The 25,840-nt window shown below is 40.9% G+C and overlaps 1 protein-coding gene across 10 annotated transcripts in view; it reads left to right on the top strand.

Annotated features, from left to right (window-relative positions):
* Positions 1-25,840, top strand: part of LOC138681586 (uncharacterized) — a 1,359,044-nt gene that overhangs the window by 771,011 nt on the left and 562,193 nt on the right. For all 10 annotated transcript variants that reach the window (XR_011321937.1, XR_011321933.1, XR_011321935.1 and 7 more), the window contains one exon: positions 15,811-15,884. The gene's annotated coding sequence lies outside the window, so the exon portion shown is untranslated. The remainder of the gene's footprint in view (positions 1-15,810; positions 15,885-25,840) is intronic.

Raw genomic sequence — 25,840 nt, 5'->3', positions numbered from 1 at the left:
ACTCACATGGCTGTCTCAGGCAGGGTCTGGCTGGCACGGCCTCTCTGGCTGGCTGGCAGGGCCTCTCTGGCTGGCTGGCAGGGCCTGGCTGGCAAGGTCTTGCTTGCAGGGTCTGGCAGTGTGTCTCTGGCTGGCAGGGCCTGGCTGGCAAGGTCTTGCTTGCAGGGTCTGGCAGTGTGTCTCTGGCTGGCAGGGCCTCTCTGGCTGGCAGGGCCTCTCTGGCTAGCTGGCAGGGCCTCTCTGGCTGGCTGGCAAGGTCTTGCTGGCAGGGTCTGGCTGGGTCTCTCTTGCATTGAAGGGTCTGTCTTGCTGGCTGGTACATTTGGGAATGACCTGTCCTCTTTATATAGTTTTTGGGTTGTCTGGGCAAAGTATCCACTTTTTGGAGCATGCTCAATCAAAAAAAGCGGATTGAGGCGACGGATCCGCCAAAAAGCGGATCGCGACGGATCCGTCGCCCATAGGCGCCCATTCTAAAAAAAGGCGGACACGACGGATCCGCCGCGGTCCGCCTTTTCGGCGGCGCCAAAAAACGTTACAAAGTCCGTCAATGTCTAGACAACGTCCGCCAAATATCGACGGATCCGTCGCATGGCGGATGAAACGGACGGCCATCCGCCACAATCCGTCTCTAATGCAAGTCAATGGGAAAATAGCGGATCCGCCAAAAAAAAATGGCGGATCCGCCATTTCACGAAAATGGCGGTTTTTGACTGACGCCGAAAGACTGAAGTGTGAAAGAGGCCTTATACAGCAAGAGGAGATGATCAAATTGATAAATACAGTTGTGTGAAAGTGTTTGCCCCCTTCCTGATTTCCTATTATTTTGCATGTTTGTCCAATTAAATGTTTCAGATAACCAACCAAATTTACATTTTAGATAAAGATAACACAAGTAAACTCAAATGCAGTTTTTAAATGAAGATCTTTTATTAAGTAAAACAAATGGTTAGCTTCTTAAAAGGGAATCGATCGTTATTTTTTTTTTGCCACCTAATCTGAGAGCAGCATAATGTAGATGCAGAAACCCTGATTCCTGGACAGGGATATACAGGGTGGTCCATTTATATGGATACACCAAAATAAAATGGGACTGGTTGGTGATATCAACTTCCTGTTTGTGGCACATTAGTATATGGGAGGGGGCAAACTTTTCAAGGTGGGTGGTGCCATGGTGGCCATTTTGAAGTCGACCATTTTGGATACAACTTTATTTTTTTCAATGGGAAGAGGGTCATGGTCCCGACACCATTTATAAGGCAAGAAATCCCACTTATTAAACCTGACAGGGCACACCTGTGAAGTGAAAACCATTTCCGGTGACTACCTCTTGAAGCTCATCAAGAGAATGCCAAGAGTGTGCAAAGCAGTCATCAAAGCAAAAGGTGGCTACTTTGAAGAACCTAGATTATAAGACATATTTTCAGTTGTTTCACACTTTTTTGTTAAGTATATAATTCCACATGTGTTAATTCATAGTTTTAATGCCTTCAGTGTGAATTTACAGTTTTCATAGTCATGAAAATACAGAAAAATCTTTAAATGAGAAGGTGTGTCCAAACTTTTCGTCTGTACTGTAGTTACCACGTCCTTTTCCGTACTCCATTTCAAGGTTGCCTGTAAGGCCTTCTTGACTGTGGCCAGCTCTTTTAGGTTGAAGGGGGTTATTGCTCCTAAAAGTTATTTTCTGAGACATTTGTTCCTTATCTGGGAATCCAGCACTTGAGGCCATTTAACCATGGATCTGGCCATACAAGTGGCCGCCATACTGGCTTAAATGAATCGGCCATCGCCTCCCATGTTCCCCTGAGGAATGTGTCTCCTTTCCTATCAAATGGATCTTTCAGAGATCCCAAATCTTTAGAGGGAAGGGACACATTTCTGGAAACTCTGGCAATGGCAGCATCAATTTTCAGGAGATTTTTCCCAAATACTACTCAGATCTTCTTCAAACGAGCATTTTCTTCTTAAGGGTACTAAGAATTGAAACCCATTGAACTGGTCTCTTCCATTTTTTTATAAGGGAAAAAAAATTCTTATGGACAGAAAACACCCGATGTTTGCACACCTCCAGGTTACTAAACATGGAATCTTCCACCGATCTACACACTTTCGAAGTTTCTACTTCTATAGCGGACTTGATGACTTTTAGCTGTTTCCCTTTTTCTTCCACCAGAAAACATGGTTGATCATATTTAACATCAGACGATGATGATTCTGAACTGTCTGAATCAATCAATTGACTGGACTCCTCTTTTTCTTCCTCCAAGCTAACCTCTGACAGTGTATGCTGCAAGCCTGAGGAAGTAGAAGGGCCTCGGGTATGACAAATTTCCCTTTTTACTGTACTTTTAACCTTGTCTTTAATTCCATTACAATTTTTTCTATACAAGAGCAGTAACGTTTTTTATTACAGGATTTTGGCAATACTTCCCTGCAAAAGGCACATTCCTTGTTTTTTTTGTCTTGGTCACTGCTTTCTTGGGCCTATCTTGAAAACAGGTAATAACACTAATGAGCATGTATTTAAAAAGAAATCACTCACCCCATCCTAAACCCCAGAACTACTGCACCAGGAGCAGGTTTCAGATCATCATCCTCACCAGGCAGCCTTGGATTCTCCATGATTGACATATAGCTGCACAGTGACTTGCTAAGTACCCACACCTTCTACTCCTTTTTATGTGAGCAGGTGTGAGAGAATCTATGGCTGTCAGTGTTCTTGATTATTTTTCACTGGTCCCATCTTCCGAACCTGGAAGTAGCTGTTGAATTCATGTGCCCCACATCACTAGGCATCTGACGTCATGCCTGGCCTAATCTCTGACCCGAAAGCAGCCAGGCCCATACATGCACCCTTAATCAATCCAGCCCTATTTTTGAATGCATGGACTCAGCGCACCATGCCCCTATTGGCCCTGTCTTCTGAACAAGGAAGTGGCCCGCCGGCATCAGTACAGGTGTTCCAGGAGGAAAGGTTCTCAAAAAAGTTGTGCCACAAACTATAGGAAATCCCTCCGTCCGTCAGGGCATCACAGGGTCCGCACCATTACCTGAAGAAATCTCCCCAGGTATCTTCTTTCTGCCAGACTGTAGGTATCCTCTTCCAGGGACAGGATACCACACTGGGGTAAGTGGAGAGGTGCCATCCCTTTTTTCTTCGGTAAGTTTCCTGTTGCTGGGGGCGGATACTTTCTCATTATGGTAATGTCATGGTAAAGGGGAAAGAGTGATACCTTTGTGCCTCATATCAGATGCCTTTTTGGAGAAATCATCTTTTATCACTTTAAATAAATGACCTCTTCCAGACTATGAGAAGGATGCTGCCTGGAAGATAAATCCAAAGCTTATGTTAAATTAAAGGAAGAGGTACCAGTGTGAGACAAGTAAATAACACAGAACAGGAGAAATTTAATTTGTCTTCTTGCAAACACATTTTTTGCAGCTCTCTGAGCTCTTCTGTATTGCAATAGTATTGCAACAATGTCTGCCTGCGAGATGGAAGCTGAAGCTGAGAGTAACCTGCAGATGTGTCAGTTATAATCACACACAGCTCTGCAGTGAGATGAGGAGAGCAGAGAGCGGCCATTACACATCACACTAGTAACTCCAACTTCATGTAAAATAAGCTCTTGAGGCAGAGATATCTTCCAGGCAACATCCTCCCCAGAGTCTTTAAGAGCTAATTTACATAAAGTGATAAAAGATGATTTCTAAACAACAAAGCATCTGATATAAGGCATACATGGATTACTTTTTTCAGCAGTCTATAACCTGTATGTCCATATTAATAGTTTAGATAAGTCAATTGAGGTTATAGATTCCCATAATTGAACTCATGTCGGGGGAACATAAGGGCCAGTCATTGGCATCAATGCTCATTTCATCCCGGGACTGTCTATACACTCCAGCCACATAAGATCAGGCATTGCTTTGGAGGCATTGACCAGGAGGAACCCAGGGCCCATTGCGCAAGCATGAGGTCTGATAATGGCTCTGCGGAGTTTATGCTGGTATGTACCACAAGTTAGGGTATTGTTGGATGTTTATGCAGTCATATAAGAGCGTGTGTCATCAGACCATGTTTTATGATGTTGCAGACAGCCTAACATTCACCAACATGATGTCTTCAGAAATCTTCACTTCTTTCACACATACTGAATGTGAACCTACACTCATATGTTAAGGCCTCTTTCACACTTCCGTTTTTACAATCTGCACAGGATCCGCTAAAATGTTGAAATGATGGATCCTGCTCAGATTGTAAAAAACAGGTTCACTGGGCCCGTTTTTCTGACGGACCCATCGAGGCTATGTGCACCTGTTGTGTATGCGTCTTCGCAGCAGTTTTCCACTGCGAAAACACATACACAACACAACCTATGTTAAAAATAAAAAGCAAACTTAAAATCCCAATATTCTCACCTTTCGGCGCCCCGTACAGTGTTACTGATGCTCGCTATTCTCCCTGCAGCTGGCGTTCCCAGTAATGCCTTGCGTTACAATGACCTCTGATGAAGAAGCGGTCTCGCAAGATATGTGTTGCCTATTTTTTTGGATATATTCCTGCCTCTAAATGTCACTACATTGGGGCATGTGCATGTTGTTTGCAGTTAATTGATACGCACTTACAGTCCAGACCAAAAGTTTGGACACACTTTCTCATTTAAAGATTTTTCTGTATTTTCAGGACTATGAAAATTGTAAATTCACACTGAAGGCATCAAAACTATGAATTAACACATGTGGAATTATATACTTAACAAAGAAGTGTGAAACAACTGAAATTATGTCTTATATTCTAGGTTCTTCAAAGTAGCCACCTTTTGCTTTGATGACTGCTTTGCACACTCTTGGCATTCTCTTGATGAGCTTCAAGAGGTAGTCACCGGGAATGGTCTTCCAACAATCTTGAAGGAGTTCCCAGAGATGCTTGGCCCTTTTGCCTTCACTCTGCGGTCCAGCTCACCCCAAACCATCTCGATTGGGTTCAGGTCTGTGACTGTGGAGGCCAGGTCATCTGGCGTAGCACCCCATCACTCTCCTTTTTTGTCAAATAGCCCTTACACAGCCTGGAGGTGTGTTTGGGGTCATTGCCCTGTTTAAAAATAAATAATGGTCCAACTAAATGCAAACCGGATGGAATAGCATGCCGCTGCAAGATGCTGTGGTAGCCATGCTGGTTCAGTATGCCTTCAATTTTGAATAAATCCCCAACACTGTCACCAGCAAAGCACCCCCACACCATCACATCTCCTCCTCCATGCTTCACGGTGGGAACCAGGCATGTAGAGTCCATCCATTCACCTTTTCTGCGTCACACAAAGACACGGTGGTTGGAACCAAAGATCTCAAATTTGGACTCATCAGACCAAAGCACAGATTTCCACTGGTCTAATGTCCATTCCTTGTGTTCTTTAGCCCAAACAAGTCTCTTCTGCTTGTTGCCTGTCCTTAGCAGTGGTTCCCTAGCAGCTATTTTACCATGAAGACCTGCTGCACAAAGTCTCCTCTTAACAGTTGTTTTAGAGATGTGTTTGCTGCTAGAACTCTGTGTGGCATTGACCTGGTCTCTAATCTGAGCTGCTGTTAACCTGCGATTTCTGAGGCTGGTGACTCAGATAAACTTCTCCTCAGAAGCAGAGGTGACTCTTGGTCTTCCTTTCCTGGGGTGGTCCCCATGTGAGCCAGTTTCTTTGTAGCGCTTGATGGTTTTTGCAACTGCACTTGGGGACACTTTCAAAGTTTTCCCAATTTTTCGGACTGACTGACCTTCATTTCTTAAAGTAATGATGGCCACTCGTTTTTCTGTACTTAGCTGCTTTTTTCTTGCCATAATACAAATTCTTACAGTCTATTCAGTAGGACTATCAGCTGTGTATCCACCAGACTTCTGCACAACACAACTGATGGTCCCAACCCCATTTATAAGGCAAGAAATCCCACTTATTAAACCTGACAGGGCACACCTGTGAAGTGAAAACCAGTCCCGGTGACTACCTCTTGAAGCTCATCAAGAGAATGCCAAGAGTGTGCAAAGCAGTCATCAAAGCAAAAGGTGGCTACTTTGAAGAACCTAGAATATAAGACATATTTTCAGTTGTTTCACGCTTTTTTGTTAAGTATATAATTCCACATGTGTTAATTCATAGTTTTGATGCCTTCAGTGTGAATTTACAATTTTCATAGTCATGAAAATAAAGAAAAATCTTTAAATGAGAAGGTGTGTCCAAACGTTTGGTCTGTACTGTATATCCTACAGCCATGCTTCAATCTCTTTATAGGTTCTCTTGCTCCACCTTTGAGCCTGGCCTTATATAGTTTTCGTATTGGTTACACATTGGGGGTGTTCCATCACTGTCATGTTTCTATACATGTGTTTAAATGTTTTAACTTTTTGTTGTGTCTTCAGGTGTACAAATAAAGTTTAAATTTTATATAATTACACATAATCATCTGTTTGGTCTCTTTTCTATTCAATTCAGTTGCTGCTGGGTTGGAGGGCATGGGGGACCTGACAGGTTGCCTTTAAGTCTTTATGTCTGTGTAAGAAGAAAAAGGGTACATTTTATTTTTACATGCAATAAAACAGTTATGTTAAGATTGAATATGTGAATTGCTTAAAATTTTAACAGCACCAAGTCAATCATGAAGTTCCCATTATAGGTTATTAAGTTTAGTTATTACACTCTAAGCCATGCTTCCCAAAGTGTACTAAACCTTACTGAAAGGGAACAAGCTACTTATTAACACTGGCTACTTATTTCTAATTTTAATATGGACCTTTGTTTAGTTATTCCCTTACATTTTCTTCTACTAATGAATCATTATTAAATCAATAATTATTAAATATTATGAAGAGTATAATGTCGTTAAACTAACTTTGGAAATGTCTTCAAAGCTTCAATATAATCTCCACCCCGATCCCTAGAAAAATTTAAATTGCTTTTGCCATAGAAAACATTTTAATGTCGTACCTTAGGTCCCCATCTGTAGTCAGAATATGTACTATAAAGTGAAACCTGGAAATCAAGTAATCAAGTGAGTGAATTAGCAGTTTTCTAGAGGCAGAGGTGTCTCAAGGTTTTTCTGGCACCCGGGGCAAAAATTCAGTTTGGCACCTGAATATTCCCCCCTGCTCAGTCCATTTCAGTAGTTGTCATGTGACCACTTATATGCCGATGAGCAGCTTTTCCTGATTCTCTCAAGGTTCAGTGAAATATTACTGCCACTGCTTCACTGAGAGATCAGGAAGAGAAGCAAGTTGTCATATGTCACATGACTGTAAGTATGAAAATCGCATGTGAGTGATTATGTGATGACCGCCGGAACTAGGAAGCAGAGCTGAGTCCTGACAGTGAATATATTGCATGCTGTTAGGACTGGGCATCCTACAGTTCTTAGTGTTATATTTAAAAGGGTTTTCCAGGTTTGTGATGAGAGTCTTCAGTCACATTAGGTTTATAAATTCTCACAACGCGCACACCACGCATCACACACTATCATGATCCTCTGGTGCTGGCAGCAAGAGTGGATGGTCATTTGAGTGCAAGTATGCGATTTGCATACTTCCAGCCACATTTCAACTAGATGTGACCGGCCTCAATCGATTCACTAATATTGAGAGAGGCCATGCATTTGTAACTAGCACGCATTTGAATGTATGCAAATTGCATACTTGCGGTTCCATGACCTCTTGCTCTCACTGCTGACACCAAAGGATCCTGATAATGTGCACTGTGTTCGCTATAAAAATGCAGAAGTCTGCAGTCGCAAACTTGAACAACCCCTTTAATTCTCCTAACATGAATAAAAACATAGTAACCCTTAATTTGTCTGACAGCACAATACTTTAAATCTTAAAAGTTATGGATTGTTACATGATTACAGGATCCGAATCAATAACAGTGCAAGAATACATCACCAGAACCACCTGCAGTAAAGAAGCACATCACCAGAACCACCATCAGTACAAGAATATATCACCAGAACCACCATCAGTGCAGAAACACATCACTAGAACCACTATCTGTACAGAAATATGTCACCCGAACCATCATCAGTAGAGAAATACATTAAAGGGAATCTATCACCTCATTTTGCCGCTATAAGCTGCGGCCACTGCCATCAGGTGCTTATTTACAGCATTTTGTGATGCTGTAGATAAGCCCCTGATGTAACATGAAAGATAAGAAAACAAGTCAGATTATACTCACCTTAGGGGACAGTCCGATGGGCATCGCAGGTCCAGGTCCGGCGCCTCCCATCTTCATACGATGTCATCCTCTTCCTTGCTTCTGTCGCGGCCTCTGCGCAGGTGTACTTTATCTGCCCTGTTGAGGGCAGAGCAAAGTACTGCAGTGCGCAGGTGCACCGGGCCTCTCTGACCTTTCTCGGCGCCTGCGCACTGCAGTACTTTGCTCTGCCCTCAACAGGGCAGAGAATTGCGCTTGTGTAGAAGCCGCGACAGAAACAAGGAGGACGACGACATCATATGAAGATGGGAGGTGCCGGCCCCAGACCGTGATGCCAATCGGACCGGACCGCACCGGACCACCCCTGGGTGAGTATTTGTTTTTCTTATCTTTCAGGTTACATCGGGGGGCTTATCTACAGCATTACAGAATGCTGTAGATAAGCCCCTGATGGCGGTGGCTGCAGTTTATAGCGGCAAAATGAGGTGACAAATTCCCTTTAGCAAAATCACCATCAGTACATGGTGCATCACCAAGCTTAGTACAGCAATCAATTGTAATGTCTGGTCAGCCCGATATACAATTGTATCACATGAACTTACAACTCCCAGTATATCCTTAATAATTGTAAGGTGGTACATGGAATTGTTGTTAAAAGCCATCAGACTGCGAACCATACAGGTACCACAGTATTGATGAGATGCAGGCAGTATCACAAAGGAATATTTACATCCAGGTGTCTTATACACAACATTGTCTCTGATTGGAGTCATTCTCTTTCTTTTCTTCTTCATCTTGTCCAAATGACTTGATGACTTTTCACATCTGTCTCCATTCTTGCACCATGTCTCCATTCTTGCCCGTGTCTCCATTCTTGCCCCTGTGTCTCCGTTCTTTCCCCCGTGTCGCCGTTCTTGCCCCCTGTGTCTCCATTCTTGCTCCTGTGTCTCCATTCTTGCCCATGTGTCTCCATTCTTTCCCCCTGTGTCTCTATTTTTGCCCCTGTGTTTCCATTCATGCCCGTCTCCATTCTTGCCCTCTGTGTCTCCATTCTTGCCCCCTGTGTCTCCATTCTTGCCCCCTGTGTCTCCATTCTTCCCCATGTGTCTCCATTCTTGCCCCCTGTGTCTCCATTCTTGCCCCGTGTCTCTATTCTTGCCCCCTCTGCCTCCATTCTTTCCCCGTATCTCCATTCTTGCCCTCTGTGTCTCTATTCTTCCCCCTGTGTCTCCATTCTTGCCCACTGTGTCTCCATTCTTGCTCCTGTGTCTCCATTCTTGCCCCTATGTCTCCATTCTTGCCCCGTGTCTCCATTCTTGCCCCTATGTCTCCATTCTTGCTCCTGTGTCTCCATTCTTGCCCCTGTGTCTCCATTCTTGCCTCGTGTCTCCATTCTTGCCCATGTCTCTATTCTTGCCCTTATGTCTCCATTCTTGCCCGTGTCTCCATTCTTGCCCATTGTGTCTCCATTCTTGCCCCCTGTGTCTCCATTCTTGCCCATGTGTCTCCATTCTTTCCCCCTGTGTCTCTATTTTTGCCCCTGTGTTTCCATTCATGCCCCTGTCTCCATTCTTGCCCTCTGTGTCTCCATTCTTGCCCCCTGTGTCTCCATTCTTGCCCCCTGTGTCTCCATTCTTCCCCATGTGTCTCCATTCTTGCCCCCTGTGTCTCGATTCTTGCCCCGTGTCTCTATTCTTGCCCCCTCTGCCTCCATTCTTTCCCCGTATCTCCATTATTGCCCTCTGTGTCTCTATTCTTCCCCCTGTGTCTCCATTCTTGCCCACTGTGTCTCCATTCTTGCTCCTGTGTCTCCATTCTTGCCCCGTGTCTCCATTTTTGCCCCGTGTCTCCATTCTTGCCCCTATGTCTTCATTCTTGCTCCTGTGTCTCTATTCTTGCCCCTGTGTATCCATTCTTGCCCCGTGTCTCCATTCATGCCCCATGTCTCCATTCTTGCCCCTATGTCTTCATTCTTGCTCCTGTGTCTCCATTCTTGCCCGTGTCTCCATTCTTGCCCATGTCTCCATTCTTGCCCTTGTGTCTCCATTCATGCCCCTGTCTCCATTCTTGCCCCCTGTGTTTCCATTCTTGCCCGTATCTCCATTCTTGCCCATTGTGTCTCCATTCTTGCCCCCTGTGTCTCCATTCTTGCCTCATGTGTCTCCAATCTTGCCCCTGTGTCTCCATTCTTGCCCCCTGTGTCTGCAGCCGCCGGGACGACATGGGCTTGACAAAGCCCCCTTGCGGTCTGCACCAGGGGCAAATGCGTCGCTGGTTCCCACTTTTAGATATGCCCTTGTGTAGAGGTATTAACCTGACTGGGCTGCAGCTCCTCTATCTATGACAGAGGTAGCAAAGCTTTGAAGGGAATCTGTCTCCAGGTTTTTGCTACCCCATCTGACAGCAGCATGATGTAAGAACAGAGACTCTGATTCCAGTAATTAATGACTTACTTGGTTGCTTGTCGTGTTTTTTTTTTATAAAATCACTGTGTTACCTGCTGCACATCTATCACTTCTCTGAATCCTAAGCTGTTTTTATGACCCTCCCCACACAATTAATTGACAGCTTTCTATATATACTATGCATAGGCAGAAAGTTGTAAACCATTGGTGGAAGCAGGATTTTACAGAGCTCATGAATATGGAGGACTACATGGCAGCAAGTATACTAGTTCTCTAGTAATAATCTCCTGCTGATGAGTGATTATATCAAAACTGCAGAAAGGTGTCCAGAGCGTGACACATTGCTGGAATCAGGCTCTCTGTCTCTACATTAGCTGCTCTCAAATTAGGTAGCTGGTGACAGATTTGCTTTAATTTCCATCTTGCCTCCTCATCAGTCTAATGGCATTATCCCTGCCCATCATTACATTGTATTTTCACACCGTGTAAATAGAGATCCTCTCATAAACAACCTCTCTTTCTACATGTTCCAGTACAGCACTTAAATGGTAGAGACTAAGGTTTGACAGGCAGACTTCAGTAAAACAAATGGTTAACTTCTTAAAAGGGAATCGATCGTTATTTTTTTTTTTTTGCCACCTAATCTGAGAGCAGCATAATGTAGATGCAGAAACTATGATTCCTGGACGGGGATATATAGGGTGGTCCATTTATATGGATACACCTAAATAAAATGGGAATGGTTGGTGATATCAACTTCATGTTTGTGGCACATTAGTGTATGGGAGGGGGAAAACTTTTCAAGATGGGTGGTGACCATGGTGGCCATTTTGAAGTCAACCATTTTGGATCCAACTTTATTTTTTTCAATGGGAAGAGGGTCATGTGACACATCAAACTTATTAAGAATTTCAGAAGAAAAACAATGCTGTGCTTGGTTTTAACATAACTTTATTCTTTCATGAGTTATTTACAAGTTTATGACCACTTATAAAATGTGTTCAAATTGCTGCCCATTGTGTTGGATTGTCAATGCAACCCTCTTCTCCCACTCTTGACACACTGATAGCAACACCGCAGAAGAAATGCTAGCACAGGCTTCCAGTATCCATTGTTTTAGATGCTGCACATCTCGTATCTTCACAGCATAGACAATTGCCATCAGATGACCCCAAAGATAGTCTAAGGGGGTCAGATCGGGAGACCTTGGTGGCCTGGAAAGTTTATTGGTTGTTGTGGGCCAGTTGAATGGCCACCAAGGTCTCCCGATCTGACCCGGTACATCATGGCAATTGTGTGGAGCCATGCCCACACAATTGCACCTGGAAGCTCAGCTTAAAGGATGACCGAGCTCCTGATGTAACAGCCAGCCTGGCTGTTTAACACTATAAATGCTAAAATCCATAGCGAAGGATATGAGCAGGAGGGGGCTTCCTCTCTTATCCAATGAGCATCCCCCACAGCACAATCATGGGAAGCTGATAATAGTCATAGCAATTAGAAGTCAAATAATGACCTCCCGATTTGCCAGCTACTGTATCATGTTAGGGTACCGTCACACAGTGGCATTTTGATCGCTACGACGGCACGATTCGTGACGTTCCAGCAATATATCCATGACGTTCCAGCGATCTCGCTGTGTCTGACACGCTACTGCAATCAGGGACCCCGCTGAGAATCGTACGTCGTAGCAGATCATTTGAAACTTTCTTTCATCGTCTAGTGTCCCGCTGTGGCGGCATGATCGCATGGTGTAACAAAGGTGTGCACGATATTATATACGATGTGCGCATAGTAACCAACGGCTTCTACATCGCACATACGTCATGAAATTATCGCTCCAGCGTCGTACATTGCAAAGTGTGACAGCAGTCTACGACGCTGGAGCGATATTGTTACGATGCTGGAGCGTCACGGATCGTGCCGTCATAGCGATCAAAATGCCACTGTGTGACGGTACCCTAAGACCCTGTAAGAAACATGGTCTAGGAGGCCATGGTCTTTGTCAAAATGATAGATCGAATTCCTTGCAATACATGTATATTGCAAGGCATTAGACCAGTGAACAGTGAAATAAAAGTCCCATAGCCGAACTAAGTAAAAAAGAAAAACAAAGGAAAATTGTAAAAATATAAAAAAACACAAAATAAACAATGAAACAGATTGTGAAAAAACATGACAATTAATACGCATATTTATTAGTATATATAAACCCAGGCTCATAGTGCAAAGTGTCCAAAAACCATGTCCTGGACACTGTCAAATCCTGCTCCAAAAGGCACTAATATAATTTCAGGAGAACGAAAGGAGCGTTCAAAATGCCAAATTAAAAAGTACAAAATTTTATTGAAACATCAAAGAAACACATACAAACATACACTTAAAATAAGGACACTAAAGACCACCCCTTACACCCGCACTGGTCCTCAAAAATGTATCACATACTAATAGTACAGGAAAATGTGTCACACAAAAGTGGTACAGAGGGATAGCCATGTCCATACATAGCACTATAGACCAATTGAACTGCACACCTCAAAGCACTGTGTGTCTGGTCCCAAGTATGGACCAACTTTAGGGGTGTCGCCCAACTTTATCCATCCCTTCACCTGGGTAAGAGGAACGTTAGGAGACTGCTTTCATTGCGTTTGTTACGCTATATGCATTCACAGTACTGGCAGTTTGACTGGTCTCCTACAGTGTGTCCTGGATGGTAGATCGCTAATGTTATAGTATTGTCTGTAAGCCTCATTTAGGTCCATACTTGGGACCAGATACACAGTGCTTTGAGGTGTGCAGTTCAATTGGTCTATAGTGCTATGTATGGACATGGCTATCCCTCTGTACCACTTTTGTGTGACACATTTTCCTGTACTATTAGTATGTGATACATTTTTGAGGACCAGTGCGGGTGTAAGGGGTGGTCTTTAGTGTCCTTATTTTAAGTGTATGTTTGTATGTGTTTCTTTGATGTTTCAATAAAATTTTGTACTTTTTAATTTGGCATTTTGAACGCTCCTTTCGTTCTCCTGAAATTATATGCATATTTATTAGTGATGGGCAATGGACTGCTTCATTGACTTACATTATTCTCGCTACCCTGGAATGCTTGGTTGCTCGATTAAAGTACTTGATTCGAGAGCTGAGCAGTTAAATGCTCACTCATCACTAATATTTATGTAAAACAAAAATAAACAAAAAACGTACACATACAGTTGTGTGTTTATTACGGGAAACAGAAATCCAAACCTACAGGGCCCTGTGTGAAAATTGTAATTGTGTAAAAGCAGAGAATCATGAAAAACCTAGATTAATGTGGTATCGCTTTAATCATGCTGATCCAACAAATAAAATAGTCTTATCTTTTTTTACCACACTGTGAATGGCATAAAAAAACATGACTCACATGACAGTTGGACAAAAAATAGAAAAATTATGGCTTTCAAAATATGGTGATACAAAAAACTTTTTTAAAATGCTCACTACATTCCTAGATGTATTCATTGAGAGATATTGCTTCCATAATAGGGTCACATGTAGCAAGTTTCTGCTGTTTCGGTATCTCAGAGGCGCTCTAACGTCATGTGGCATTAATCTATTCTTGCGAAAATTGCGCTCCAAGTCAAACCATGCTCTTTCCCTTTCGTTTGCTTCAATATAGTTTTTGATCACATATAGGGTATCGACATACTAGGGAGAAATTGCACAACAAATTGTAAGGTCCATTTTCTCCTGTTACCCTTGTGGAAATGAAAAAATTAAGGTTAAAGCGACATTTTCATGTTAAAAAAAACCTGTAATATTTCATTCTCACAGCCCAATAATTTAAAATTTTCTGAAGCATCAGTCTATTTAAGATGTTTATCACACCCCTGGATGAATTTCTTGTGTGATTTAATTTCCAAAATGTTATAACTTTTGGTGATGCTTTTTTGGCTCCTTGGGGGCTCTGCCAATGCAATATGCAGTCTGCAATATATTTCAGCCAAGTTTGTACTCTAAAAATCAAATAGCACTCATTACCTTCTGAGTTTTGACTATGCTCAAACAGTAAATTTTGACCACATGTGAGGTATTGGTGTAGTCGTGGGCTCAGTAAATACAACATGGTGTTTATTCTCCACAAATCAAATTGTGCTCCCTCACTTCTGAGCCCTAGTGTGTGTACAAACAGTAGTTTACAACCACACATGGGGTTTCAATGTACTCTAGAAGAAATTGCACAACAAATTGTGAAGTCTATATTTTCATTTTACCATTGCGTAAATGAAAAATGTGGGGCTAAAGCAAATTTTTTTTTCTTCTAGCTTGCATTCATTTCTGTGAAGCATCTAAAAGGGTTAACAAACTTTCTAACCTTGTCTTTTAGTACGTTGCGTGGTGCAGACTTGAAAATGGGGTTTTGTTTGCAGGTTTTTTAATATACTGTAGGCACTTCAAAGTCACTTCAAAAGTGAAATAGTCCTTAAAAACAAGTTTTGAATGTTTTACTGTAAAAAAATTTAAATTGTGCCAAACTTTTAACCCTTCTAATGTCCTAACACAAAAGATAATTTCAGAACTGTGGATGTAAAGTTGATAATGTGGTAATTGTTAAAGATTCAAAGTTTAAAAATTGAAACTTTTTCAAAATTTGTAAAATTTTAGAAATGTTCATAAATAAATACACATCATATGAACCTAAATTTACTGCTATCATAAAGTACAATGTGTCACGAAAACAAATTCTCGGAATCATTTAGATTTGTGGAAGCATTCCAAAGATATTGCCATAAAGTTACACTGGTCAGATTTGAAAAATTTGACCAGATCAGGAAGGTGAAAATTGGCTTCCGCATTAAGGAGTTAATAAGTCATGAAAAAAGTGTTGTTGTATAATCTCTTCACAGTTCTGATTCTGTACATCAATGTAGTGATCATAATGTAGAATCACAGCAGTGCTTGCATGGTGGGGTTACAAGCAAATGTACTTGTGGTTGAATAAACTTTTAATATACCATTTTGCTAAGATACCACAGGATGTTATCCTGTGACATTAGGTGACGTGTTGCATTACCAATCTGGAATTACACTGATAATCCCTTTATAGGGATTACACAAAAGTGTTTTAAATCTCTCAGCAGAGACTAAACTTCATAAACTCCCCGGGGTTTTTCTGTTTTGATCTTGATGTTTAATTAAAGTTAGCAATTTTTTTTTCTTCATTGCAGATCTAAGAACCAAAGAATTGCGTAGGATTATGGAACTAGCCAAACTCACAAGCAAGAGGAAGACTGAAAACAATGTAAGTCCAGGTTCATTGGCAAATCCCCTGTGGCTATGTCTAGTATATCCTTTTTACATATGCTTTTTTTAATGGAATTACTGAAAATACTAGTTTGTGTGTCTTAACCGGCTTTGATGTTCCTAAATGTGCAACACGGGCAGGATCAAGCTGCTTGTGATGACCAATGCCTCGAGCCAAGTAATAAATTTAATCGACTGTGCTGTAATTAACTGAAATTAAGAGTAGTCAATTTATCCAAGCAGTTAACTTCAGTGGACGGCAGTTTTCAGCATTAATTGTCTTTCTCCAGTGAGAGCCCATGAAAACAGTGTACTGGAAAGTATTACTGAACATACTGATCAAGTGGAATATTTAAGATGCTGCATCTACTAAATGTTCCTCCTGTTCATATACTTAGGTTACTTGATTTACAGGAAGCATTTCTATGTGACAGCCTATAAATGTCTTTCATGAGAAAACCCATCTTACCGATAATACGTGACGGACTGGCTCAGTATTTCACTACCTTCGCATAGCACAATATCCTAACGTGATTCGATTGGGACATCTTTCCTTTCAAGCAAAATTGAATAGATTTAGTAATATTCACATATCTTGAATTACTGACCCATTTCACTTAAAGAAATCTACTGAGAACGCTATTTGTGAGTTAGAGCGGAAATGCTCTAAATCCTCCTCCAGAACATAAAACTCCTCAAAAAGCTTGGAATGTACCCTGATAGTTTTCTCTTCATACATAACCATACTTTAAGTGTCTAGAATTATTAATAAACCTTGCAAAATGTGATTCCTAATATGACAGGTGATAAAATATTTGCCGTTTTAAATTAGTAACAAGCAAAGTAACAAGCAAAGAAACATTGAAGTTAGTTGTCAGGTCAGGGCAAATCACTTTAGTAACATATAGGGATAAGCATTACTATTGGGCCATAGTATTATATGCACAAAAGAGTAGTTTTTATATAAAAATATAATTGCATAGTTAGTGAGGTTGAAAAAAGATGTAACTCGAAACTAGTTTAACGGAGTTTTCTGGTTTCAGAAAAACTTTGTCTCCCGGCTGCAGTTTGTTTAAAAAAGCAAAGTGTGCTTTACCCACTCTGCCTTTCTCCAGTACTGAATCCCCACTACTACTCTCACTGTCTGTACCTGTCTGTAGCTCTGATTTCTCATCATAAGTGTCGCAGCCAATAACAGAACTTAGCGACTTAAGCCATAAACGCGGGTGGAGTAGTTAAATTCAGATCTTGAATGTGGAAAACTAGATTGACTTATAATCCTACGGTGTTGATCCAGTCGGTGGCGAAAGCTGTTTTTGAAGCAGATGCAAAACAATTCCTTCTTATCTCCAAATATCAGAATAAAGCTCTGGATCTCAGCTCATCTCCAGAAATCTAGTACTGGTAACTTGTGAAATGCTCTTTGAGAAAAACCATCTAGTCTCTTGAGATCAGAACAGTTTTTATTCCATCCATGGAACTTCTTAGCGTGGACCATCTGGATTGTGTCTTTTTTGTTTGTCTTCTTTTTCAAGTTTTTATATATTTGCCTTATATTGTAGTGATGTATTGTGGAATCATGTTTGATGACCTCCTGGTCTGGATTTCCTGTCTGACCTATCTGTATTGGGTATTTAAAAGGGTTGGGCGACTCACACTACATATGATTGTATATTTAACAAGCAGTTGTATGCAGGTATCATCCAGATCACCCAGACAATTATAATTGTTACATATTTGTGATTTCTTAAGTAGTATTAGATCTAATATATTCTAATAGAATGAGACTTACCAAGCCTAAGGCTACATACAGACTTTTTGTAAAGAGATTTTCTAACTTTATCAAATTAGAAGCAAGCAACTTGTGCATTCTCATGGACAGCAGCTGCTATTTCATAGGAAAAATTGGAAAATCTCTCTACAAAAATAGTCTGTGAGTAGCTTCAGCATACATGTCATCACCAGTTTAATAGGAATATTGATTAATTGTAATTAAAACAAGTTTCATCATGCCATGAAATCTATCATTAACTTGAGAGCATTTAAATCATATATTGGAGCATTGACAGTTTAGTAGTTTAGTATTTTAAGGTTTTCGTAATGGTTAAAGTAAAATATTTAAATTTAAATCTTTGAAAATAATACTTATAAGAACAAGTACAGTATCTTTTTTTTTGCAATATTCTAGATGATATGTGACCTGATTGAAGTTCATGGTAAAATATTTTAAATTGCATTATTTTTTATAAATGTTTAATTGAATAGAATCTGCAGACTCTTCATTGAATTGAAATCTATGGTATTGTTCTGGTGTTTACGCTCTATTAAAACTGATAAAGCTATGTAAATGTCTTGTCGTAAACGTTAGTTTTCAAATTTCTCATTGATTATAACTTTCTTGACTTTAGTTTCCACACCCTGAAGTATTTTCAAAAGATGCAAAAACGAAGGAGCCAATTCATCAAACAAATTGCCCCAGAAATCAGATATAAAAGTGCAATGGCAAAAATAAAAAGAATGTGTGTAGTTAAGCAGGATAGGTTGGTGATGAGAATGGACTGATAAATTCATGATAATTTATGCCACAAAAGTGGCATAAGTTATGACAGAAATGTACTCTTGTGCAGTTCATGACTGAAGAACATTATTAACACTGGCGCACTGTGCTAAATTCATTAAGAGATGCACATCTCTTGGGGATTTTGGTAAATCTTACTCCAGTACACCCTGTGCAAAACACCAGTTGCTTTGTTGTACTTCTGTAAATGCCAAGTCTGTGAGTCAGGTGTTATAAGTACTGAGCTCTTGTGTTGAGGGAGGATCTGAAGTGACCCTTCGCGGTTGACTCAGTGATTTTCAAATTGATCCACTGGGCGTTGCCGGCAACTGAAAATGACCAGACGGAGACGTATGTCTCTGTTTGGGGGGATCGAGCAGATCTCTCAGCCCCGTTTATTGTGTTGCACTTTTCATAATCTTAACAAGTTACACTTCAACCAATTATTATTATTATTTATTGACACCAATATCATTTATTGACACCAATCAACATAAGAACATGCTCACAGTTCTTAACCTATAAGAATGCAGGACAGCCTGTACGTCAAGGTCCCATAGAACAATACACTCTCAGTGTCATATCTTGTTTTGGGCTGGAATAATCAAGGTCTCATAACAACTATGAAATTTGCTTACAGTAGTAGCAAAAATTTATCTCAAAACAGCAAGATGGAGTCGAAAAGCACAAAATGAAGCCTTCTTTAATTTTTCTTAGTTTAAGGCTGGGGTCACACTAGCGTGTTTTACGGATGTATGAGAGGCGCAGAAAATGCGCATTGCACACGGTACAATGATTCTCTATGGCCCAGCTCCTATCTGGCGTATTTTACGCATCCGTATTTTACGGTCTTGTATGGCCATAGACAATCGCAGCATGCTGTGTTTGTCAGCGTATTGCGCAAAAAATCCGCCAATGAAAGTCAATGGGGTGAGAAAAATACGGATTACACACAGACCAACAGTGTGACTTGCGAGAAATACGCAGTGGTGTTCTATAGAAAAGCTGGCAATTCAGTTCGGTGTACAGTAAAATCACACTGACAGGTTTTATTAGAATAGATAGAATAAATGTCTACAAATAGTATACATATATATATATATATATATATATATATATATATATATATATACATATATATACAGTGGGGCAAAAAAGTATTTAGTCAGTCAGCAATAGTGCAAGTTCCACCACTTAAAAAGATGAGAGGCGTCTGTAATTTACATCATAGGTAGACCTCAACTATGGGAGACAAACTGAGAAAAAAAAATCCAGAAAATCACATTGTCTGTTTTTTTATCATTTTATTTGCATATTATGGTGGAAAATAAGTATTTGGTCAGAAACAAAATTTCATCTCAATACTTTGTAATATATCCTTTGTTGGCAATGACAGAGGTCAAACATTTTCTGTAAGTCTTCACTAGGTTGCCACACACTGTTGTTGGTATGTTGGCCCATTCCTCCTAGCAGATTTCCTCTAGAGCAGTGATGTTTTTGGCTTTTCGCTTGGCAACACGGACTTTCAACTCCCTCCAAAGGTTTTCTATAGGGTTGAGATCTGGAGACTGGCTAGGCCACTCCAGGACCTTGAAATGCTTCTTACGAAGCCACTCCTTCGTTGCCCTGGCGGTGTGCTTTGGATCATTGTCATGTTGAAAGACCCAGCCACGTTTCATCTTCAATGCCCTTGCTGATGGAAGGAGGTTTGCACTCAAAATCTCATGATACATGGCCCCATTCATTCTTTCATGTACCCGGATCAGTCGTCCTGGCCCCTTTGCAGAGAAACAGCCCCAAAGCATGATGTTTCCACCACCATGCTTTACAGTAGGTATGGTGTTTGATGGATGCAACTCAGTATTCTTTTTCCTCCAAACACGACAAGTTGTGTTTCTACCAAACAGTTCCAGTTTGGTTTCATCAGACCATAGGACATTCTCCCAAAACTCCTCTGGATCATTCAAATGCTCTCTAGCAAACTTCAGACATGTACTGGCTTAAGCAGTGGGACACGTCTGGCACTGCAGGATCTGAGTCCATGGTGGCGTAGTGTGTTACTTATGGTAGGCCTTGTTACATTGGTCCCAGCTCTCTGCAGTTCATTCACTAGGTCCCCCCGCGTGGTTCTGGGATTTTTGCTCACCGTTCTTGTGATCATTCTGACCCCACGGGGTGGGATTTTGCGTGGAGCCCCAGATCGAGGGAGATTATCAGTGGTCTTGTATGTCTTCCATTTTCTAATTATTGCTCCCACTGTTGATTTTTTCACTCCAAGCTGGTTGGCTATTGCAGATTCAGTCTTCCCAGCCTGGTGCAGGGCTACAATTTTGTTTCTGGTGTCCTTTGACAGCTCTTTGGTCTTCACCATAGTGGAGTTTGGAGTCAGACTGTTTGAGGGTGTGCACAGGTGTCTTTTTATACTGATAACAAGTTTACACAGGTGCCATTACTACAGGTAATGAGTGGAGGAAAGAGGAGACTCTTAAAGAAGAAGTTACAGGTCTGTGAGAGCCAGAAATCTTGATTGTTTGTTTCTGACCAAATACTTATTTTCCACCATAAAATGCAAATAAAATGATAAAAAAACAGACAATGTGATTTTCTGGATTTTTTTTTCTCAGTTTGTCTCCCATAGTTGAGGTCTACCTATGATGTAAATTACAGACGCCTCTCATCTTTTTAAGTGGTGGAACTTGCACTATTGCTGACTGACTAAATACTTTTTTGCCCCACTGTATATATTTATTTCATACAGCGCTAGATAGAAAAAAAGCCGGTAATTCAATTGCCGGCTTTTGCTATCTCCTTCTCAAACCCGACAGGATATGAGACATGGTTTACATACATTAAACCATTTCATATCCCTTATTTTTGCACATATTCCTCCCTAATAATGTTCCCAAGTGTCTGTGTGCAAAATTTGGGGGCTCTAGCTGTTAAAATAAAGGGTTAAATCACGAAAAAAATTGGCGTCGGCTCCCGCACAATTTTCTCCGCCAGAGTGGGAAAGCCAGTGACTGAGGGCAGATATTAATAGCCTAGAGAGGGACCATGGTTATAGGACCCCCGCTGGCTAAAAACATCTGCCCCCATCCACCCCAGAAAAGGCACATCTGGAAGATGCGCCTATTCTGGCACTTAGCCTCTCTCTTCCCACTCCCGAGTAACGGTGGGATATGGGGTAATAAAGGGTTAATGTCACCTTGCTATTCTAAGGTGACATTAAGCCAGGTTAATAATGGAGAGGCGTCAATAAGACACCTATCCATTATTAATCCAATAGTAGTAAATGGTTAATAAAACATACACACATTAGGAAAAAAGTATTTTAATGAAATAAAGACACAGGGTGTTGTAATAGTTTATTATACTCTCAATCCAATTGAAGACCCTTGTCACCTGAAACAAAGTTAAAATAAAAAACCAACAATATCCCATACCTTCCGTCGTTCAGTCTTGTCCCACGCTGTAAATCCATCTGAAGGGGTTAAATAATTTTACAAGCAGGAGCCTGCTAATGCAGCCACCCCTGCCTGTAAAAACTGGGGAATGAATGGAAAGAAGGGGAACGTAGCTACCTAGACTTGTGGTGCTGTGCCCCCTGCTGGTATAACTTCAGATGAACTCGAGCGTGGGACTATTTCTAAATATTTTCTCACGCTCGAGATCATCTGAGCTTCCTACTCTGGCAGAGAAAATTGCGCTGGAGCCCACGCCAATTTTTTCCGTGATTTAACCCTTTATTTTAACAGCTAGAGCCCCCAAATTTTACACACATACACTTGTAACATTACTAATGAGGAATATGTAAAAAAAAATAAGGGATATGAAATGGTTTACTGTATGTAAACCATGTCTCATATCCTGTCAGGTTTGAGAAGGAGATAGCAAAAGCCGGGAATTGAATTACCGGCTTTTAAGCTATCTAGCGCTGTATTAAATATAAATATATATCTATATATGTATCTCACTGACATACATATATATATATATATATATATATATTGACTGTATATATATTTTCATGAACATTTGAGCCCATGGATCCATTGTATGTCCGTTTTGCACGCCAGCGAGAAAATCTCGCAGTACGGATGCCATACGGATTACATACGGAGGTTTATATGCGCAAAATATGCTGCCACACCCTGCCTACAGATGACATACGGATCACTATTTTGGGAACATTTCTGCGTATTACGCATGTAAAATACGGACCGTATTTCCCTACGCTGAGTGTGACCCTGGCCTAACCCTTCACACTTTTACCCTTCTCCAAGGTACTGATGCCAAAAACACAAGATTTTTTTGATGCTAATGGGAGCAAGTTGTTTGGAATGGTAGGCATTGTAGCCCAACACTTTTGTTGTTAACATTTCATTTTTTATGTAGACTACCACTTTATTAGCACCATGACCATATAATATTTGATATGCTATCATGATCTTTTACAACAAGCCTAAGTATCTCATATGAAACAAAAAATGTAAAAAAAAATATAGTGCTCATCAAAATGAGTACACCCCCTTTGAAAAGTTAAATTTTAATCAATAGCTCACTGAACACCAGAACAAATTCCAAATTTTTTACAAGACTGAGTTTCATACAACATTTTTTAACCCATAACATGAAGTAAGTGTAATAAGTTTTACTCAAATTAATTAATGTAAAAATAAATACACCTGTCATAAATGTATGGTAAAAAAGGACCAATCTACAAGGCCATCTCTTGAGAGGGAATGTGTCACCCTCACAGTAAGGAGCGAAACATGGCTTCATCATAAATTGAAAGGAAAAAGAGCTAGCAGTCTAACACTACATATGACCCTTGTTCAGCTATGGCTCCTGCTGTAAACAGGTAACTGAAGTGGATTATCCAATGGAGAGAAGACACAAAGTCTATACAAAAGGTTGGAAGGCAACACTTATACCACAGATGCTCTGGCACAGAAATACAGTTCTGAATATTGGGGTTTTTGGGACAGGCATAGGTCCTATAGTTATGGGATACATATTTTAGGCATTGTGCAAAGTGGCAAACATAATGGGTTTACTTATATCACTGTGCAGTCTGTGCATGGGCCCCAAATTAATATTGGCCAGATGGATAACATTATATATGCCATGTTTCCTATCTATCGAAAGCTATAATCATGATAGGAAGTCTGGCATTAACATCTTCCACCTGGAACCTCCAGGAGGGCAGATATCCTGAAGGTTATGGGTATCATAATTTTGTGGGACCTAGCTGCATCGCAATAACCTGCATTCATCTGAGATCACCAAAGGGATGTATGTGAGCGTGACTCTTATCTGATAAAAAGCAGATTCTAAATTATTGGCATTGTTCAGTGCTGGGAGACACTCTCTCCAAATGTAACGTTTATGGTTGTGGCCAAAAAGTTCAATTTTGGTCTCATCACTCCAAATTACCTTGTTCCTGAAGTTTTGAGACTTGTCTCTGTGCTGTTTTGCATATTGTAGGCGAGATGCTTTGTGGCATTTGCGCAGCAATGGCTTTCTTCTGGCGACTCGACCATGCAGCGCATTTTTCTTCAAGTGCCTCCTTATTGTGCATTTTGAACAGCCACACCACTAGTTTTCAGAGAGTCCAGTATTTCAGCTGATGTTATTTGAGGGTTTGTCTTTGCATCCCAAACAATGTTCCTGGCAGTTGTGGACGACATTTTTGTTGGTCTACCTGACCATGGTTTTGTTTATACAAAACCACTGATTTTCCATTTGTTAAATACAGTTTGAACGCTGCTGACTGGCATTATCAATTCCTTGGATATCTTTTTGTATCCCTTTCCTGTTTTGTACAGTTCAACTACCTTTTCCCATAGATCCATTGACAATTCTTTTGCTTTCCCCATGACTCACAATCCAGAATTGTCAGTGGCTGGATGAAAGATGCAAGAGTCTGTCTGGGTCCCAGAAAGTCACTCAACTTTTATGCACACACACTAAGGCTACGTTCACATTAGCGTCTTGCAGTGGTGCGTCAGGCGCCACCGCGGCGACGCATGCGTCATGCCCCCCTATATTTAACATGGGGGTGCATGGACATGCGGTTGCATGCGTTTTGTGATGCATGCGTCTTTTTGCCGCAAGCGTTAGGGCGCAGAGGACGCAGCAAGATGCATTTTTTTGGCGTCCAAAATCCGGCAAAAAAAGTTTGCATGCGTCGCAAAACTATGCGTTTTGCATGCGTTCTTGTTTGCGTTGTGCGTTGCGTCGCCAACGCAGCAGCACACAACGCAAATGTGAACGTAGCCTTATTACAAACAAACAGGTCACAGGTGAGGATGTTACCTTTAGTAGCCATTGAAACCCATTTGTGTCAACTTCTGTGCATGTTATCAGGCCAAAATCATCAGGGTATGTGAACTTTGGATCAGGGTCATTTGGATGTTTTTGGTTGTCATTATGATTTAAAAAGAGAAAACACAGTAGTTTGACAATAAATGGCTTCACCCAACCACTAACCATGAGTGGAGAAAAAGGTTTGGTGTTATCATTCATATTCTCTTTAAAAAAAAGGACAAAAGGACAAGAAAGCAAAAATTCTGCCGGGGTATGTAAACTTTTGAGCACAACTGTATATATCTGTGTGTTGGGGTCTGATGTGTACAAAGTATATTTTCAGTGGGAAACACACAATAGCCAACCTAATAGCAAAAGTGGCCGTCGCCTTGTCCATCAATCAGCTGAGTGCATGTTCCACATATTGATGGCAGTGGTGGGAAATCTGTGTGATCACCAGACTGTTCCCCGACAACACCTCACATCACAAAGTACTTCATACAGTATTTTCTATGACTGCCCAGATTTTTAAGGACAGCACCATGTCTTCTAGCCATGGCATGAACAAGCTGATGAAATAGAGCAACATTTTTATTTTTCCATTCTTCAATACCAACCTCTTTTAGCGCCTGGATGATGGATGGAAAGTGATGTTTAACTTGTCTCTGTAGGTATTTGATTGGGATCAAATCAGGAGACATACTGGGCCACTGAATCACTGTCACCCTGTTCTTCTTCAAAAATGCATCATTAGATGTATGTTTTGGATCATTGTTATGTTGGAAAAGGCATGTCCACCAAGGGCATGAAGTGATGAGAGCCAAAATAAAACAGACCTAAAAATAAGCTTCTCTTTATATTAACCCCTTAGTGACAGAGCCAATTTTGTACTTAATGACGAGGCCAATTTTTACAATTCTGACCACTGTTTTTTTTGCAATTTTCAAACTTTGAATTTTTATGCCCTTAAATCAGAGAGACATGTCACAAAAAATTCTTAATAGATAACATTTCCCACCTGTCTACTTTACATCAGCACAATTTTGGAAACAATTTTTTTTTTGTTAGGAAGTTATAAGGGTTAAAAG

This window comes from Ranitomeya imitator, chromosome 5 (genome assembly GCF_032444005.1).
Source record: "Ranitomeya imitator isolate aRanImi1 chromosome 5, aRanImi1.pri, whole genome shotgun sequence".
NCBI classification, from domain to species: domain Eukaryota; kingdom Metazoa; phylum Chordata; class Amphibia; order Anura; family Dendrobatidae; genus Ranitomeya; species Ranitomeya imitator.
Note: the sequence above shows the minus strand (reverse complement) of the source record. Positions and strands in the feature narration are given on the sequence as shown.